Source organism: Argopecten irradians, chromosome 12 (genome assembly GCF_041381155.1).
Source record: "Argopecten irradians isolate NY chromosome 12, Ai_NY, whole genome shotgun sequence".
Lineage (NCBI taxonomy): Eukaryota > Metazoa > Mollusca > Bivalvia > Pectinida > Pectinidae > Argopecten > Argopecten irradians.
The window spans coordinates 15,243,551-15,264,928 of record NC_091145.1 but is presented as its reverse complement, the minus strand read 5'-3'; the positions used below and the strand labels follow the sequence as shown (position 1 = coordinate 15,264,928).

General features: G+C 36.3%; 1 pseudogene; it reads left to right on the top strand.

Annotated features, from left to right (window-relative positions):
- The first annotated feature begins 255 nt into the window (after positions 1-255).
- LOC138336341 (inhibitor of nuclear factor kappa-B kinase subunit epsilon-like) lies at positions 256-12,683 on the top strand (annotated as a pseudogene).
- The last annotated feature ends 8,695 nt before the right edge of the window (positions 12,684-21,378 follow it).

Genomic DNA, 21,378 nt, shown 5'->3' with positions numbered 1-21,378 from the left:
AAAACACTCTTGTTTGGAAATTTACTATCACAGTCTATTAATAACTCCGTGTCATTTACCTTAAATAGGCCCCACCATCAGATTAATTATTCACCTAAAAACCTGAAGTGAAAACATTAATAACTCTGAAAAAAAATGTTTACATATAAACTACTAAAGACATAAAAAAAACATTAAAAGACGTAATAACGTATAAAAAATATTATAAATCTGTATTCACCCCGTCGGGAACCTCATTGGTTTTTCCAGTTTACGAGTTACTTCCCTTATATCGTTAAAACGTAGTATGATAACATCATGGCGACAAAAACAATGACAACTCATCAAATGGGAAGATATTGAGAGACAAGATGATGGACCGTACCTACGGGGTGGAGGGAATGAAGGAGACGGACAGTCATGTGTACTGTACACAGGATCTACTGGGGAGGGGTGCCACGGGAGATGTATATAAAGGAATCAACAAGGTATAATATTAGAGGAAGTTCTACTTTCGTTTTGATCATTTAATTCATTGATGAACACAGAAACATATATACATAGAGATTGGCAACTCCTCCAATTTTACTATCGACAGATGTACCTCTGTATGTGCATAGGGGTTTTTAGATAAACTCTTCAATAGTTGAATATAAAAGAATAACTTTGATATGTTGTAAAAGTTGAGTAATTTGCAAATGATTTGAGTTCGATTTTTGCAAGGATTTATAAGTGAGAAGGATTCGTGACTGTCATCTTTACACTACTTAAACACCACACGAGATGCCTATGGACCGGGAATAAAAACCGTTTTTCTCAAGAAATACTCGTCTTATCAAGTCAAACGAAACACCAATGTAAAGTTTATTAAATTTTACAACGTTTATTACTTGCATTAAGGACGGAAGATTTAGAAAATATATCTTAAATTTTCGTTAAAAAGTACGACAGCTCATGAAATGACGTCACCGCTTCAGAAAGTAAGACGGTAACCCTCGCACCTGCAAGCTACATCAAAGGCTGCGCCGGCAGATATCAAAGGAAAACGGTCGTCGCCCAACGTCACGGTCAGTGCACAAACACAAAAGCTCCTACGTTGTACTCCCCCAAAACCCAGTGTGTCTTATCCTTCTCATATACGTCCTTGGATTTTTGATAGAAAAAAAATAACATTTTAACTTATTTATTTATAAAACAAAACGCACTTCCGGTTTTGAATGCCTGTTTTTCGAAAAACCAGGTAAAATTGCTTATTTTCGTGCTTTAAAAAATCATATTAAATAACATCAATCTGGAAAACTGATCACATCAAACCATGATATAATGTTTAAACTTTGTGTCGATCCAAAAATATTATGTTTTTTAAAAAGAATACAATTAAAAGTAGTTAACCAAGGCAAAATGCCTATAAACCGGGAGGTCCCTCTACCTGTCAACAGAGACAAAGAAGGAGTTTCCAATCTCTATGTATATATGTTTCTGATGAACACAATGGTATATACCTACTTGATAAATTAGTCTTGACAAAATCAAGGATTTATAAGTGAGAAGGATTCGTGTCTGTCTCTTTACAACTACTAAAGACGCTTATGAACCGGGAATAAAAACCGTTTTTCTCAACAAATACTTGTCTTATCGAGTCAAATGAAACACCAATGTAAAGTAAATTAAATTTCACAACGTTTATAAACTTGCTTTAAAGACAGAAGATTTAGAAGAAATGTCTTAAACTATCGTTAGAAAAATACGACCGCTCATGAAATGGCAGCACGCTTCAGAAAGTAAAACGGTAACCCTCGCACCCCCATGCTACATCAAAGGCTGCGGTGGCGGATATCAAAGGAAATCAGTCGTCGCCCAACGTCACGGTCAGTGCACAAACACAAAAGCGCCTGCGCTGTCTTTTCCCAAAACTCAGTGTGACTTATCCTTCTCATATACGTCCTTGACAAAATATTAAATTATCAATTGATATAATCAAATTAGAAGTATATAGTACTATTAGATACTAAAATGTACTTTCTGTTTTATCATATTATTGAAATATATTGATATATAGGTGCTACAATTTTACAGAGTTTTATGGAATCATATTTTATAAAAAATGCTTATATCCTGTTCGTATAAATTTAGACCGACAAATATTTAATTCTTTGCCATATAGGTACAATGTATTTATATGATAGTGTCAGGTGATGTATGATTACATGTATATTGAAATCCTCATAATTCAGGGAAATTAGCTAGGAATACATAGTATGAAGCCGACATACAATATAATTATCCATACATTTAGAAATTATTACATGATTATTTTAAGTGATATTACACTAATAATGTATGCACCGTATCAGCTGCAGGGTATAGATATCAGCCAGAGGGATGAAGACCCGAGGGCTGATTAGGGGACGTGTGATATCAATATGGTCATTGTCATAAACTTTTTATTATATGTTTTTCATCTGAAAGAAATGAAAATTTACATCATTATATTGTCAATATAACACATTTAAAAAAAAATTATAACAAGTCATATGTCATTGACTACATGATATTCATAAAATGTAACTATAATTTTTTTTAGAAAACCATACATTTATAAACTACAAAAAAGGTAATGTAGAGACATTATACAGAAAGGTCTAAAAACAAAAAGAGAGAAAAAAAATGATCTGAATTGATTTTTATATATAGTTTTGAAGATTTTCTCACTTTTAAGAAGAAATAAATTGTCAGGGTTTCACAGATGCAGAATGAATAAAGATACTTTCTTAATGCAGAAATTCAGCAAAACAAAAACAAAAATTGCTGTTGATAATATGGCATTTGAAATATTAATTTATCCCAATTTTAATTGTCATTCCTGTTACTGTTGTTTTTTTGTACAGGCTAAACAGCATTACTGTTATCTAACCAATTTATAAAAATGCAGCTACATGTACTGTAAAATGTCTATAGTGGGGTAGTAGGGTGAGGTGATACTCAGACTATTGGTTGGGTGGGATCACCAGGTACTGGGACTCAAATATTAATTGTTTCATTTCGTCCATGACGTGGCAAGTATGTTACTGATTTTGGAATGGTAAGGTGGACTATATATATGTTTGTGTTTTAGAATTGAAAATATTCAATGATTTTAAAATGAATGTAAACGTCTTTGTATTGTTTTAGCACACAGGTGAAGTGGTGGCATTGAAGATGTTTGAGACAAAGTTCACATCACATGTCCAGAGAGAGGTTGAGGCCCTTGTGAAACTCCAACACCCAAATATTGTCAGATTCATGCACTGTGAAAAAGATGTAAGTATTAGCAGAAGATAGATTAAAAAAAATCTCTGCAGACTGAACTTTAAGGTGATAAAGCTTATAATATTGTGTTTTTCTGATAGAAAATATATCTGTTACATTTAGCTAGGTAATCATCCATAATATAACATTTTATATTTGTACAAATAATAGATGTTGCAGCTTGTCATGTACCTGGTATATATCAAATTTGTGCATGTGCACAATATGAATATTTTTTAACAAAATTTCAGTGATACCTGTTAATACCTGTTTTATTTTTATCTGTGCTTCAGTGTTTGACAAGACGCAATGTATTGGTGATGGAACTCTGTGAGAAAGGAAGTCTACTAGACCTTCTCAAAGAACCTGAGAATGGATTTGGAATGGAGGAAGATGAATTTCTCAGAGTCTTTACGCATTTAGGTAGATCTATGTCCTAAAACAATAAAAGCTGTTTATAGAATCAAGAAAATATATCATTGCTTTAAATTCATGTTAGATGATAATTAAGTAACATTCATTTTACACTGACAACTTGTGTAATTGCACACTTTTTCTGTGCTAAAATAACATTTGTAGTTGCAGATGCATATGACATTGATATAGACAGTTTTAAAATTGTACTTACAAAAATGTATGTTTGATTCTTAAATATTTCTCTTAATGTAATACTGAACTGAGTTAAGCCATGAACTTTAAACAAGTTTTATATCTGATAAATGTTTAAAAAAAAAATTGTTTTTATTTCAGTAAATGGTACAAAACATTTGAGATGTCAAGGATTTTCACACCGAGATATCAAGCCTGGTAATGTGTTAATCTTCACAGACGATGACGGCAGGTAAATCTTACATTATCATATATTAAATAATTTTAGATGTGCTCTGATTTTTCACTATTTTCACTAGCTAATACATGGTCAAGTGACATTCAATATATAGCATATTGACTCGCTGATTCCATTTTTAGAAACTTTGAGTCAATATTCCTTTGCAAACTTCATTGCCCAAAATGCTGCGTTCTTCAGGGTGGCATTCTTGGACCAATGCTTTTCTTGTAATTAATATATACATTAGAGATTGTTTTTGACATTTTTTAAAGAAACAGCAATCTAATATAAAAATTAAGAACCTTTGTTTCGGTCCATATAGTGTTATATTGCCCGTGTAGAATATGAAATAATGGCCTCGGGCTCTATATGCATTTGTTTTACGAATATGTTGAAAATAACAAAGATGCGAAATATTGTATACACAAAATTAAATTGTTAACAGTAAAGTAGTGTAAGAAGTAAAGACATATATTAAAGAAATACTCTAACCTTTTATAGATGTAAAATGCTCTTAAAATAGTAACTACCATATTCGACCCAATAAGTGCTCAGGGCGTTTTAAAAAACTAAAAAAATGAAAACGTGCTTAATAAGATGAAATTGTTGCAAACCCATACAGTTTTGATAGTTTTGGTCTTATGCCTGTGCATTGAAATGAGGCCTCAGTCAGGGAAGGGGCACTTACAGGGACATTGGGGCTTATTGGGTCGAATACGGTAATATTGATTTAAATACATGTATTGATAAATATAACAAGGTTATCATAATCAATTAAAGAATATCAATCACAACAGCTTTAGAGTATGTTAGTGTAATTTATTATAAATGTGATAACCGAGGTTAATATAAGATGTTTGTGTATTATTACTTACCAGCAATGTGTACAAGCTGTCAGACTTTGGTACAGCTAAGCCCCTAGGGGACCAAGACTGTTTCATGTCCCTGGTCGGCACGGAGGAATATCTGGTGAGTCATCACTTATATATGACTACTTCACAGAAACTTAACACTCTAAATTAGGATCCATATTTATCTGTATTGTTGTATTCTGTTTATTAGTTTCTCCCGTCTCGCTGTCCTCTTTACTGTTACACTATGGAACTCAATCTGTAATCCCAATACTTATTAGCATATCCTCGCATCCCTCTCACAGCCTATTTACAAAGCCTTACTCAGTACTTTTACTTTCTCTCTTTCTCTATACCGCCCATGTTTCATGTCGCAGTCAAAACTAAGCTGATATTAAATTGTTTCTGAGTTGTTTCTATGCCATTTGGGTTGTTGTTAATGTGACCTTACAACTTGCCCTACATCTCTAGATAGCGAAACCTACCTGGGACAGTTGCCAGGTACCAACCGAAGGTTGGTGGTCTTTCTCTAAGTACTTTGGATTATCTCCATCTAAACCAGACATTTCTTTTTATAAATCTATTTGTAAATAGGACATTTAATGGAATCAAGCTGAGCTGTGATATAAGTACTGTTTGAGTGTAACTTAGTATCATCAGTTTTCCTAACCCCTCTTATTTCAAAATTATCAAACAATAACCTTTTTGAAATTATTTCATTTTCAGCATCCAGACATCTATAAGGCGGCATTCATAGACAACCGTAACTGCCAGGGATTTGACATCTCAGCAGACATGTGGAGTCTAGGGGTGACACTTTTCCATGCTGCTACGGGAAACGTTCCATTCCATGCTTATGGTGGACGCTTTGATAAAGCAAAAATGTGAGTGTCAGTTTCCACAAATACATCATACAGTTACCTGTTACCTTTCATCATTTAGCTTCTAGATCTGTGTCCACTCATTTCACTAGTGTGAATTTGATTGTCATACCATTTTCAGAAATTATTTAGTCAACTTGTGAGATTCTGACCTGTAGTTTTGGTAGAGTTAGTTCCCCTATGTCGATAAAAATCACTACTTTCTATGCACTACCTGTAACCAATGTTATTTGATTAACTTGAAACTTTAGGTACACATTATAAAAATCAGGTTTAATTTCAGGTACGAGATTTTGTCAAACAAAGCCAGAGGTGTGATATCTGGCCAGCAACTCGTTAGTGGGGGCCCCATACAGTGGAGCAGTGAGTTACCCACTACCTGTAAGCTCTCCAGGTAAGCTTTAGTCAACATTACCTGACATATTTATCAGGTAAAAACACCTTTGAACTGTCCATGTATAAGTCAACTTCTTTGAAAAAAAAAGGGGCGCTAGTGGCTGTGTGGATAAGATGTCTCGACATATGACCACAAGCCAGTTACCTGTGGGTCGCGAGTTCAAATCCCATGTTGGGCAGTTGCCAGGTACTGTCCAATGGTAAGTGTTTTTGCTCCGGGTACTCCGGCTTTCCTCCACCAACAAAACCTGGCACGTCCATACAAGACCCTGACTTTTAGTGGGACGTTAAACTAATAAAAACCCAAACCCACTCTTTGAAACACATGTAGGTATGATACATTTAAAACTCTCCAAGCATCAATACGTCAACTTGATCAATATATACCTGTTTATTAGTAAAAAGTACTTGTTAATTATTAATAAATACCTGTTAATTAGTAATAAATACCTGTTAATTAGTAATAAATCCTTTTTAATTATAGTAAATACCTTTCAATTAGCTCATCTAGTCTATATTAGTTTACTTATACAATCAATAAGATATCTACATATCTATATTTATTTGGTTGGGCAAAACCTACCTTTAAGATTAAAAAAAAATCTTCAAACCTTTTATTACGATATGTTTATTCGGCCTTTGTTTATTGATAACATAATAATTTTTCATAAATCATCGGTTCACAATGTTATAATGCATCTCTGTCAATGGCAATATATGAAATTACAACGCTAGACAAATGTAAGGTTCCCTGTATAAATCTTATGTTAAAAAAGAAGGTTCGTTTCTCTGTTATGCAGCATGAAATAGTGATAGTAATTAGGATGATGCCACAAAATACAAGACAACCCACGTGATGGAAATTAACTTATTATACCGCAGTCTCCCAAAACATGCACCTCGCACAACATACACCCAACACACTGCATACATGGGAGGCCATCCTTACATGACCATAGCTGTTAATAGGACGTTAATTAATCAAACAAATAAAAAAAAAAAAAAATCATTTATATTTTTTGAAGTATTATTAGTTAGCTAATAACTTTTAATGCTCTACAAAAATATTTTTTGTTTGTTAACATTTTGAAAATTAAAAGCCGTTTAGGTATGTACCTAGCTAGCTGTAATAACAATCTGATGATAACACACTGATGATTTCTCTATTTAAGGCCTTTAAGAGACCGTGTTAGGGACATCCTTACCCGAATGTTTGACAGTGCAAAGGATACATCCTGGGATTTGATCAATTCTTTGACTGTGCTGATGCACTGGTTGACGCCAGCATTCAACAGCTGCATGTTTTCTCCACTCTCAACGGCCAGCACTATCGCATGTTTCTGAACAAGGACTCAAGGTAATCATTTAAGGATTGCAGACAAATAAAGCATAACCTCGCTAATGCACGTTATTCAATTTGTCAGGAATCCTGGGATAATTATAGGACAATAAATCCATCAAGAAGGCAGTTTATTTTTGTTTCATTTTATCTTAATTTTCTAACCAATCTGTAATGCACACTGTAACCAAATCAACATACAATGTGTGAATATGGATACATATATATGATGATTGAGATCCATAAAAGCACCGAAAAACTTTCGGGTAATATCGTAAATGTAGAGCACTTTAAATGTTTTTTTCTATGACAAAAGATAGCAAGTCATAGACCATACAACTTTAACAGTAATTGCTTTAACATTATAAAATCATATGAATTATTCGGTTTTTTTTTTTTTTGTAAAATCAGATACAAAGCCATATCAGAGGAGGTTAAACAACTTCAGAAACTAGCTACAGATGACCAGGTGATGCTTTGTGAGAATGGGGACATACTTGGCACAGTAACACAGGACACACCTATCTCTCGCTACCCACACACCTCCAGGGCAGATCCTCTAGTCCTCATGCCTGCTAAGGCTGATGAGAGCATCTCCCATGTGTTTAAACTGGAAGGTTTTGAGAAGGTCATTGAGAGTAAGTCTATTTTTAACATACCATGGAGCTTTTAACTTCGGTAGTTTTCTCTTTGTGGCATTGTTTACTAACTTATAATTGATTTCAATATACCTGAAGCATTTTAACATATGATAAACTATCATTTAGGTTTGATGCAGTGTAAATATGCTGAAATTAAAATATATGTTTATCATTTGATTATTTAAAGGATTTGTGCAGTCAAAAATGATAATTTCAGTTTATGCTGGAAATGGCTTTATTAGACCGTGTAGAAACCTCTCCGTGTCCGCGCTCGACCGAAATAACCTGTAAACCCGCCGATATCGAGGTCAAATTTTCTGACCGCCCGATTATGCATATTTTCTAGCCCTAAACCGTGTGACGTCACAATAGTCCGTGGCTTATAGCTGTACTATAACTGATGTGCTATCACTCACATCGACGGTCACAGGAAAAGCCGATCAAAGATTTTTTTTTTATGATTACTTTTGAGTGAAGTTAATCGTACAATAACTTTGTCTCGAATATAAATAACTAACAGAGTGAAATTCGATGTTTCAAATACTCTAATTCATTCTCTAATAGCAGGTATCTTCGTGTAATTATGAAAGAAAATCCACACAGAAATAAAAGTTTCCGATTTTTTGTCGAGGAGTTCAGCAACGAATACGCTTTAATTACATAATATTTTCCTGTAGTCTATATCTTTGATACATTGTGAATTGTAAAGTTTGTGACTTTAGAATGAAATTTTACGTAACAATTGAAGAAATCCTTGATTAAAGCATCAAGGATATGATGCTTGACATACGTACACACCGATGATTTATCATTACAAAACATTGTGTTGTGTGTTGCTAACCGAATAAATCGAGATTCATTTATTACAATACCGTAAAACGTTTAAACATGTGGTAGAAAGAATTTACTTTTGATATTATAAAAGATCTAATTATTGAGATATTAAGCAAAACAAACTATTTTTCAGACCGTGCGGTCGCTTTCAATTTTTAATCGATATACGAGTAGATACACCGACATTATAGATATATAATTAGCCATGCCTTTGGTTTGATTGTTATGTAATACCTTGACCAGGATGTTATTTACCTATACACAACGCCATTCATCGAACTCACCTGTAATTACCTGGCCGCGGGCAATTTGCTATTCGGTGGACTATATCGGGTATTCGCTATTGTCTTACTGTCAATCAGGTTAGGACATCCGTTAATTGGATTGTGATTTGAATTATGGAAACCCCGTACATCTATGGTCTAGGTTTTTTTTATTGTCACCTCCATTTTTAAAATGAAGATGTAAAAGCAAATGGAAATAAAATATACCTGATCATACCTAGGAATACATATTACATACACATATGTATATGTCGTACGCAGGTAAAACAAAAATGGACGGTGACTTATTCAGAAACAAAAATGGTTCTAAGAACTAGTTCAACTAAAGGTTTAACCTTAAAAATTATTCCAGTCCCAGTCTAGACTGTAATTACGGAATCGTGGCATATAGCAATCTCCAGTAATTTCTAAGGTATTAGTACAAATTCTAAGCATGTATTTTCACCGTTTCGAATCTTAATGTACATGTATAGTCATACAAGAAGGGTTACAACATTATCACACTAAATATAACTTATCTAAATATCACTTAGTATATTTTTAAAAAGGTACAAGATATTATATCTATTTTTAATGCCTGTATACGAGTAATTTCAATTTTCATTTGAACACTATATATGGTTACTTTTTGGATTATACGATAAATGGTCATATATCATACTATCAAATCACGGTATGATATACAAAACGGTCGACAATGAATATAACTATTTTAAGGATTTAGTATAATTTTGAAATAATGAATTTAAATCTACACTTAAACTGTAATATAGGGAACATATATCAGAAAAACCATTGATGTATTTCTGCTTTTAAGTAAACGTTATGGATAAAGTTTCAAATGCAACAATATAGATATACATATTATTTTCGGTATAAGTTCGGTACTGTAACTCCAATATCACATAACTGATAACCGTCCACATTTTATTTTTAATCAAAAACTGTGCCGTGTTTGCATCGTTATAGCAAAAGTTTGAATGAAATAAAAACACGGATTCTAGATATATTCATGCTAAATTTTGGGATTTTACTCGTAAAAAGAGAGTTTTACATTATACTTTTTTATTACACTGAAATTTACATCATATGCTATCTAAATCTCAGAATAACCATTTACTCGAAAAACTCAAATTGTAGATCTAACGTATACGTATATATGCTGTATACATGTATAGTACTAGGTTTACCTTGTGTAGCCGCGGACTACTCTGACATCACAAGACCACGTGACCACCAAGCTCATTATCTCTGAACCGTAGACGACACTACCCGTAAATCACGACCAAAACCAACCGATAGCGCTAAAAGCTAGGCGATTCGTTGGGTGGGACTTAATTTTTCATTCATCAAAAGCAATATCCTGACGTATTATCAAAAAAAAATTTTTGGCTGCACAAATCCTTTAAGTATAAAATAACTGCTTTCGAATTACTCTTTATAGGTTACCTGAGACAAAGTCATTCACCGTTCGTAAACCTTTCATTCAAATGACTTCTTCTCAATAACAGAAAGGCCCAGGGTAATCATATTGGCAATGTAACATGGTTGGATGAAGTGTTACCCAGTTTGGTCAATGAATGACCTTGGCCTTCATTCAAGGTCACAGAGGGTCCAAAAGGATATTGAAATAACGTCATGTGTTTAATTAAGAGCCCTAGAAAATTCATATTAAAGCTGTATCATGCTGGGATAAAGAACTATTATCTTTCTTCAAATGACATTAACCTTCAATTAAAGTACAGGCTAAAATCCTTAAACAATTTCTTGTCTAGTAAGTAACAGTCCTAAAGACCTGATATTGGGTCTGTATCAAACTGGGATGAAATGCATTAGTTTGTTGAAATAATTGACATTGAGTATCATTCAAGGTCAGTGGGGTGAAATAGACTAAAATCTTTAAACAACTTCTTGTCAATGACTCAGAGCCTATATTGGGCCTGTAGAATGTTGAGATAATACCACGTTTGTTCAAATGAATGACCTTGACCTGCATTCAAGAGATTCACTATGTTTTTTATGGTAATAAGCTATGATTTTTTCTAGTGTGTATTAATGAAGGTTCACATACTTTGTATTTACTGTCAGCTCCCTGCCCTGCCTTCCCGCTCACTGTTAACACAGACCAAGACTACAGACTGGCCAAAAGGATGTGTGAGGTCATCCATCTGTCCAGGAAGATGGTTCACTCAGCTGTCCTCTCACAGAAACTTTTTACTCGCACCATCGTGAGACATGGGTAAGTTTGTTCAAATGAAGCATCCTTCAAAACCATGACTCAGCTGTCATCCCTCAGAAAGCTTTCTCCTACACATTATTGGATACGAATATGTTGTTTCAAAGAAAAATTCTTCAAATCTACAACTCGGCCATCATCTCCCAAAGTGTACTTCTACATGTTGGCTGACAGTGGTCAGCTTGTTCAACTGAAGCATTCTTCTCTCCTGAAACTTTAAACTTGCATAATTCCTAGACATAAGTAAGCTTGTTCAACTGAAGACATCTTTGAAGCAATTACGTAGCCCAACTTTAACCGAAACTTTTCACATGTATCTTGGCCAGACATGAGATACTGAAATGGTTTGCTCAACTGAAACTTTCTTCAAAACCATTATCCAAGCATTCATTCCCAAAAACATTGCCACCCACAATATTGCTAGCTATGTGTAAGTTCTTTCAAGGGAAGCATTCTTCAAAACCATCACCGGCCAAATAATCATTACTAGACACAGGTTATTGTACTTAACCCGAATGATGTTGTAGAGCCATGGTGCCACTGTTAATTACACCCATTCCTCTTGATTTCAGTTCAATGTTTGACGAGAAGCTTCGCCAGCACAGCCGTGATTTTGACTTCATCTGGGAGAGATTTGATGACGTATCCAGTTTCACTACAGATGAGATGAAGAAGCATGCACAAGGATTTGCATGTGTATCAAAAGATGGAGAGGTTATTGACGATAATTTTGACAATGTGAGTGTAATTAATTTGTTGTTTTAAACACTGTTACACATCTACTAGTGTTTTCCACTTGTTTTGACACATTCAAAAGACCTGCCATAGATATTAATTTGAAAAGTACCTTGTCATTACCTCAACTTACTTGCATTCTTTCTGACTACATTAAATATCTACATTCTCTCTGATTTATATTTTATTGTTTGCCCTGACTTTAATTACCGAACTTCCTCATTTCAGATTCGTGATAAACTCCAGACATGTGGAAAGCGTCTGAAGAACGTCCATGATGAATATGAGGCTGCTAAGGAGGCATGGAGTATATCTGACAGTACTGTCTTACAGAACCAGCGATGGTTAGTACTCTTCTCATACTTTATAATCTGATTTATCTACAACAGTAATTATCATAAACAAAGCATGTGTCCTATATAGCGATGTCAGATGTGGACACAAATAAGAATGAACCAGATACAGACTGACTAAAATTCCCTGCATGACAGATAATATCCATGAAACTTATTGAGAGTAGCAGTCAAATAAAACCAATGATAAACGTATTTATCATTGGCCTTCGTCGAATGAAACTGATGAAAAACATATTCAGTTTTGTTCTCTGTCAACATAAATAGAACAAACGCCAGAGTTAAGAAAAGATTGATCGAGAGTCTTTAAAACTTATGAAAGGTTGGTATATAAACATACGTAGACGATTGTTGATGAAATTTCTAGAGTTCAATGTTTATTGAGATGTGTTGCTTGTCTTCTAATACAAATAAAAGGTGGATTCAGAGTTGAGGAAGGGTTTATCAAAAGTAACTGTATAAAATATTGCTTGATGCTTATAGAAGAGGTATTTGAGGTGGCTTAGAGACTGGTGACTAACCAACGAAAGTTTTTCATTGGTAATATCAAATATATATTGAAAGATGTGACCTTCAATCTAAAATGGAGAAAGTGTGGTTGCAGGGATGGCAATGATTAAATGAATGTTATTCCGTGAGAGTTTGGAATTGGAGAATGAAGGCCAACCAATGAAGACATATGTAATAGTTGCTGCTTTACAAATGAAGCCCATGGAATATGTAGTACAATGTGTGCCCGGTGGTATTCAACTGAAAAAGAGTGCTTGTACAGATATGATTGGTTGAATGTCGTTGCCTTACGACTGAAAAGAGCTATGAAAGAGCTATTTGAGAAGTTGTTCCTGGTGACTTGAGAGGTATAAGCCTGTCAAAGAAACCCAGTTAAGGGATATTTAGAATTGAGTATTGCAGAGTTGATCGAGAGCTTTCGCCTGTTTTAGATTTGAGAAGGGTGGCGGGAAAGTATATATTGACACTTGATAACTAAAACCCTTGAAAATTCAGAGTTATTACTTCAACAACACTAAACAAGACTGTTTCAAATTTGAGATGAATATTGAGTGTAGTTGTTTGATGGCTAGAGCCACTAGAGCTATTTGAGATGGCTTATTGACTTAAACTGATGAACAGATTATTACGATTTGCAGTTTGTCGATCGAAACCAATAAACGGTAGTCTATAGAATTGAAAAGTTGTTTTAGAGAGTTCACGTATAGCAACTTGTACCCATGAAATGGATGTTTGCAACTTCTGGCTTAGAGAAATGAACGACTTGTTGCGTAGCGACGTAAACTCCACTGGAGCCTGGTTTAAATATCTGGCCGATTGAGTGTTGTTCCTTGTTGACCATTATAACTATTGAAAGGCTTATTGGTATTAATGAAGGACTGTATGAGAGTTAACATGGGCTGTGGTCTATAAGCTTATCTGGCCCAAAGTATAAATCTTAACTCTGATAGTCCTGGGCTAGGAGGGTCGGGGTCCAAATAGAGTTAAATCATTTAAATAGCTATTAGTCATAGAGTTTTGTATTAGATTGTAACCAAATTTGGACAGAAACGTCTTTGGACAAAGGGGATAGGGTTTGTATCAATTGACTCTAGCACCCATGGGGCAATAGAGTCGGGGCTTACAGGGAATTTAAAAAGGAATTTTTAAAGGAATCTTTGCCATGTAAGTAATACAGGTCCGCTGGGCCTCTTGTTGATTTGTGAGAGCTAGAAGATTTACAAGGTCTGGATATCAATGCTGCTAAAACCATTAAAGCTTTTTTTAGATTTGAGGTTCAGAGAGACTGAAGCTCAACCAATGAAGAGCTGTGTGAAAGTTCTTGTCGAATATTTGGGTCCCATTAAATCAGTTTAAAGAGTTGTGACCTATCTATTTAAAATAGCTTGTTCAAAAGTGTTGAAAGTTATTGGCGACCCCAAGCTGTGAGAGAGTTATGGGCTATCGACTAAACCCAACGCTAAGAGAACCCGAGTTATAGTTTAGAAGGGTTAATTACATGTTTTGAATTTAAAATCAATAAATATCTATTATAAGAGTTGTTACGTGGTAATCCAACTATATTTTTGACAGTCATATACATATTAAATCAATCTTTGTTTTTTTGAGCTCACCTTAAAAGTGGTTTATTTTTGTTTGTGAACATCCATATAATGATTCATCAAAGAATTATTGATATGAAGTATACTTGTGTAAATTGACTCCGACGTCTATTCATGTATCTTATTAATGCATGTTACCTATATGAGAAACATAATACCATTTACCACAAACCTTCCACTTATTGGTCACAAGTTCATATCCCACGACCTTAGTGATAAATTTAGCTATATGTTTATGGACTAATGGTTAGGGTGACCTAAGGTTTTATTCAATGTTGATTTGCATTTAGAAAGACATGATAGACTGTTTATTGACATCTGTTACATTTCTCCCCAATATGAAACTCCTTATCGACTCATTTTACTTGTATTTAGATATTATCAAATACAATTGTTTAAAGAGCTGTTCGCTAAACTGTTTGGAGAGTTTTTCACCAATTCTGACTCTGATTATGATAACTGCTGTCTATTTTGGTGTTTTGTGTACATCAGATACTTGATTTGCTGTATAATATTGTAAAACTTGAATGCTTTTATGTTTTACAGTTGTTTATATTGAAGTCTTGCTATATCTTAAACTGAGTGCAATCAGCCTTCACGCTATTAAGCACTTTTGACTGGAACAATTTGATAACTAAAGGCTTCACATGAATCTGTTGAAACTTTGAGAAGGAGTTGACAGATTATACAGAATCTATAAATCATGTCGGAGTAGTGCTGCTGATGCTACGGATTTACCCCAAACCAAATGGATACTCCAATATAGAAAGATGACCATGCTATTTACAGTTCTATATACCTGTATATACATGTCTATGTAATTTTCGAGGTACATGTACTCCTGAAACAATGATGTTGAAGTTTACGTCTGTAAAATGTCCTTGTTAGATAAAGAGGTTTACTTTTTATATTTACATTTATGTCCTATTATATGCCTTTTATCACAACTGGGAAAAATAAATGGTGAAAAAGATTATGTTGTTGTTCATATCATTTGGCCTTTAAAACTCTGTACTAATTAGAGGTGAAACTGAGTCATAATGAAATAGCTCACAAAGTGTCAGGATGACCTACAGTCATCGTGCTTCGTCGTCATTATCCTTGTCTGTAAATTTTTCATTCAAACGTCTTCTTCTCAATAACCGAAAGGCCAAGGGTACTCATATTGGATCTGTATCATGCTCGGATGAAGGGCTGTCATTAGTTTGTTCAATTTACTAACTTTGACTTTATTCAAGGTCAAAGAGGTCAAAAAGACTATGAATTATTTGATATCGTCAAACTATGTACAATGTAGCTTAGATAATACAAACGAAGACTTCCCGCGACTACAAATATCCAAAAGGTGGTTTTGACAAAGATTTTTAGTCTACAAATGTATACGACGTCTCCACAGATTTCCCAGACTAAATCTCCCACTACACACATAGGACCCTTCTTGACCACAAATGCCCAAAGTTATTCGGAGTCACAGACTGAACAACCAAAAATCCTATACAGTTGTACTGTTTCAATTATTTTTCTAATGATGAAAAATTTGGTTTCAATTGTTAGGTGTGAGTTTTCGGACAACAGCTCACTTACTTAACAACCAGTGGTAGGTATATCATATGAGAAGTCACCTATAGCCATACCATATAAGGGAACTCCGATCAACCCACTAACGAATTAGACAGACAATATCGATAGAAAGTGTAGTATTAGTACACTGTCACACTCTAAATTTTCATCAGGGCAAATAAATGGGAAGGCCAATCAGGGTTTAGGGGAGCTTTGATTACACCTTGGTACATTATGTACCTGTGTTTGAAAGAAGAAAGAAACATACCATCAGAATTGAACTTCGTTATATATAGCAACTAAAATTGATCTTTCTAAATATAATATTTTTAATACGTATATCTTTTCATCTCTGTCCAAAATTAATTGATTTAGAGGCGATAGTAGCTGGAAGCCAACCGTCGTAGAGTAGGGACTGATCACCCCTACTGACCCACCATCCGGATAGGGAGTTCCAGGATAAGGGTTGAAACCCTCGAAGATGGATGGACCTGGCTGATGACGACGACGGTTGAGCAGCAACACAAACAGCTGTATTTAGGTAATATTCTACATCTGGAGGAATTCAGTGGCTACTAGGAAAGACTAGATGACAACCGCGAATAGGGCGGTGACTTCTGGAAAGATAGGTGACATCCGAGAAAGACCGGAGCGAGGCATTAAGGGTTGGCAGCCCAAAGATGACGTCGTTGTGAAAAGACACCTCAAGCAAACTACCTAGTACAACAAGGAATACAGAGAAATACCCTCTGGGTCTTCCGAGGAGTGGGGATGAAAGAACCAACAGGACTGATATAACGGAAACGACCAGGCTTGTCCAAACGACATTGACATGAGAGAAAGAAGGGGAAGTGAAAAGCCATTGTGGGAAGACTTGCAAGAATATAAAAGGACTGCGAATCCACCAAGCAAAGGCGAAGTGTAAGAAGGTAGAAACTCAGAGGCAGCGCACAGCAGAAACTGATGAGACGCGGGGGGATCTTGGTCAGGAGACACACCATAGTACCGAGGACCTCAGCCCCAGAGGAGCGACCAGGTGACACAACGTATTCAGCGGTGGACGAAGCAACGCCAACACAGCAAGATCTTAAAAAAAGACTGAACAAGGTGAAATGGCCAGGCATGGGCAGCACGAAAAAGAACTCACTAGATGAGGATCTAGATCATATACTGGAAACATCACTGACTGGTAGTGTGGAGAGGAAGCTAGAGACAATGGCAAGGCTAGTGTATACCATAGGAGTACAAAGATTCGGAGTAAGCGCCAACAAGAGAGCGCCTGCGAATGACTCGGTGGTTACATCCAACAGAAGAAAGAAAGAAATACAACAGATACGAGGCGAACTAAGAGCTTTAACAAGAAGATGCAGAAGATCTTTTGAGAAAGAGAAAGAAGGGCTCAGGCAACTCAGGGACCATCTAAGAGATCGACTTAAGGAGCTGAGGAAAGCAGAACGAATTCGAAAGGCAAGACGAGATAAGACCAAGAAAAGAGCAGCATTCATAGCAAACCCGTACAAGTTCACGGCAGCAGTGCTAGAAAGGAAAAGATCATGTAGACTGCAGAGCCAGAAGGATGAAGTAGAAGAACATCTTAACTCAACGCATGGGGATGAGAGAAGAGAGGAACCTTTGGGCCAAATGAGAGAATAGATCCTGTAAACCTTCCAGATATAAGGGAACCAACCATGAAGGGAGTTTCAGAAGTTGTGAAGAAGGCAAGGGCAGCATCAGCACCAGGACCAAATGGCATTCCATACAAGGTGTATAAGAAATGTCCCAAGCTCCTACACAGACTTTGGAAGTTGATGAAAGTGGTCTGAAGGAAAGGCAGGATACCATTATGCTGGCAAGCTGCCGAGGGCTGCTTTGTCCCAAAAGAGGAAAACTCTAAAGGGTTAGGACAGTTCAGAAATATCTCATTGGTGAATGTGGAAGGAAAGATCTTCTTCTCTATATTGGCCAGGCGAATGACAACATAATGACTTCTAACGAGTATGTGGATACATCAGCACAGAAAGGTGGGGTACCCGGTTTTTCTGGATGTGTGGAACATACAAGTGTTTTAAGTCAACTGATTTTGGAAGCAAAGGTGAACCGTGGAAACCTGACAGTAGTATGGCTTGACCTTGCGAATGCGTATGGCACCGTCCCACACAAACTGATAGAGAGAGCTCTGGAACAGTACCACATCCCAGAGAAGGTGAAGGGAATCATCCAAAGCTATTTCTAAGGAATCCATCTGCGATTTGCGGCCAAGGACTATGTAAGATCATTGCAGAAATTGGAGAAGGGAATAGTGACAGGCTGCGTGATTTCTGTAGTGTCGTTCATATGGCTAAGAACGCGATCATCGAAGCAGGGAAAAGAGAGACAAGAGGCCCGCTGTCTAGGACCAACATCAGACAAACAACGAGCAGGGGATTCATGGATAATCTAACAATCACCGCAACAACGCATGTCCAAGCAAGGTGGATCCTAACTGCATTGGAGGATACAGTATCCTGGGCCAGGATGAAATTTAAGCCAGTCAAATCCAGATGTCTGATCCTTAAGAAAGGCCGAGTGACTGGACAATTTCGCCTTTTTATTTAGGGAGAGGAAATTCCATTTATAGCAGGTAATCCTATCAAATGTCTTGGGATTGGGAAATGGTATGACGACAGTTTGAAATATTCCAACAACAACAGCAAAGTAGAGCAGCAGGTATGTGAAGGACTGAGGAATATCGACAAGACAGGTCTACCAGGAAATTTCAAGGCATGGATATTCCAACAAGGATTACTGCTACGACCCTCCTGGCCATTGATGCTATACGAGATCTCCGTATCAACAGTCGAGTGACTTGAGAGGAGAATAAGTAAACATCTCCGGAGATGGTTAGGGGTTCCTCAGTGCTTCTCATCAACAGGACCATACAGCCGGACATCAAAACTTCAGCTCCCATTAACATCATTAGTGGAGGGGTTTAAGACCGGGAAAGCAAGACTTGTCATGACGTTCAAAGACTCCAGGGACGAGAAAGTAAGACACGCAGCAGTAGCGTTGAGAACAGGAAGGAGGTGGTCAGGTGAGCAGACTTCGCCACAAGGATATTGTTAGGACAGTCTGCATAGGAAGACAGGGGTTGGGAAGAGGTCAGACAACTAAATGGAAAGAAGCCAATGTAACTGAGAGAAGACAGCAAGTACAGAGAGAGATCAGGCAACAAGAAGAAGAGGCAAGGAGAGTGAAAGCAGTAGAAATGGGAAGTCAGGTTGCATGGACCAGGTTGGAAACAGAAGAGAGGAAATTGTGCTGGGCAGAAATTTGGAAATACACGCCATGGCAGCTCCAGTTCATCTTGAGAGCAGTATACGATGTACTTCCAACACCTACCAATCTTCACAGATGGGGACTGGTGGAAGATTCAACATGTCAGTAGTGTGACAGGGCTGGAAGCCTAAAGCACATTCTCTCTTCGTGTGTGTGAAGTGGCACTGGCTCAAGAGCGATACACATGGAGGCATGACCAGGTGCTAAGGAAGCTTGTGGACGCCTTGGAAAGAGAGAGGAAAAAGGCAAAGGGAATACAGAAAGGACCAACATTAATTCAGTTTCAAAAAGAGTGGCAAACATCAACGAAATCAACTAGAAAGACCAGCCTAGGCATCCTAGGATGTGCAGGAGACTGGGAGATGCGTGTGGACCTGGGAAAGAAGTTGTCTTCCCAGAGGTGGTGGAGACGGCACTAAGACCAGACACAGTGTTTGTATCTTCTAGCAAGAAGAAACTGGTAATGGTGAAACTGACTGTGTCCTGGGAGACAAGATGCGAATCGGCGCACGAGCGGAAAAGGACTAAGTATGCAGAGTTGGCCGACGAGTGCGGAAGAAAAGGCTGGCAGGCATGGAACTTCCCAGTGGAGGTAGGCTGTCGAGGATTCTCCAGTCAGTCATACTGAAAGATGTAAGGTGCCCTCGGCATCGCGGGGAAGTCGAGAAAGACTGCCATTAAAGAATTGGGGAAGGAGGCAGAGAGAGCATCCCGCTGGCTGTGGATACGCAGAGGCGACAGTAGCTTGGAGCCAACCGTCGAAGAGTAGTGACTGATCACCCCTACTGACCCACCATCCGGAGAAAGTTCCAAGATAAGGGTTGAAACCTTCCAAGATGGATGGATCTGGCTGATGACGACGACGGTTGAGCAGCAACACAAACAGCTGTATTTAGGTAACAGAACACATTGACTTAAATTTAGAACATTCATAAATTAACTTGGATTTATATCATCTCTTACAAAGTAGAGTTAAGATTTTGTTTTCTTTTTATATTGTTTTTTTTTTTTTTTTTTTTTTTTTTTTTTTTTTTTTTTTTGTGAAGGCAATCTGATTTCTTTCTATTATACCTGTATACTTTGTGATACAACAAATTAACGGTCAGTGATTAGAACGGCGGCGGGAAACATAAAACGTCCCGCGTTATGAAACTTGGCATATGATTTATCTTAATTAAATTGTTTAAAAGATGATTATACCTGTAGTATTAACGGTAAAATGATACAATTTGCAACAAAATTATCCATCTCGTTCTACATTCCAATTTTTAAAATCAAAAGCCTTTTCGGAAAGGTAGTGGGTCTTTAATAGTTAGAAATCCTATACTACGCTTATCCGTATACGCCTTATTCGTGAGTTGTATACATGTATTTTAGGATCCCACACAGCTTTATAGCTTTTAATTTTCTCTCCATCTTTTTGTGAAATATATCTTTACAGCGTTCGTGTGTGGTATTGATGAACCTAACCCAAACTTGCACTTTTGCTTTTATATTCATATTAAATCTTAAGAAACTCAATTAAGTTAGTATACATCATTTTATAAGTACAGTGTATATATAATTAATCATTTACCTCAAAAACGATGTAATAACTCCACACACAAATCAATTTATTTGTATCCATATTTCTTGAATACGTGTTAACTCCGTGAATGCCTTGTACAACTCAATTTAACAGTTTAATAAATACCTGCACGACTCAATTTATCCATTTAATGAATACCTTTACAGATTTATCTCTCC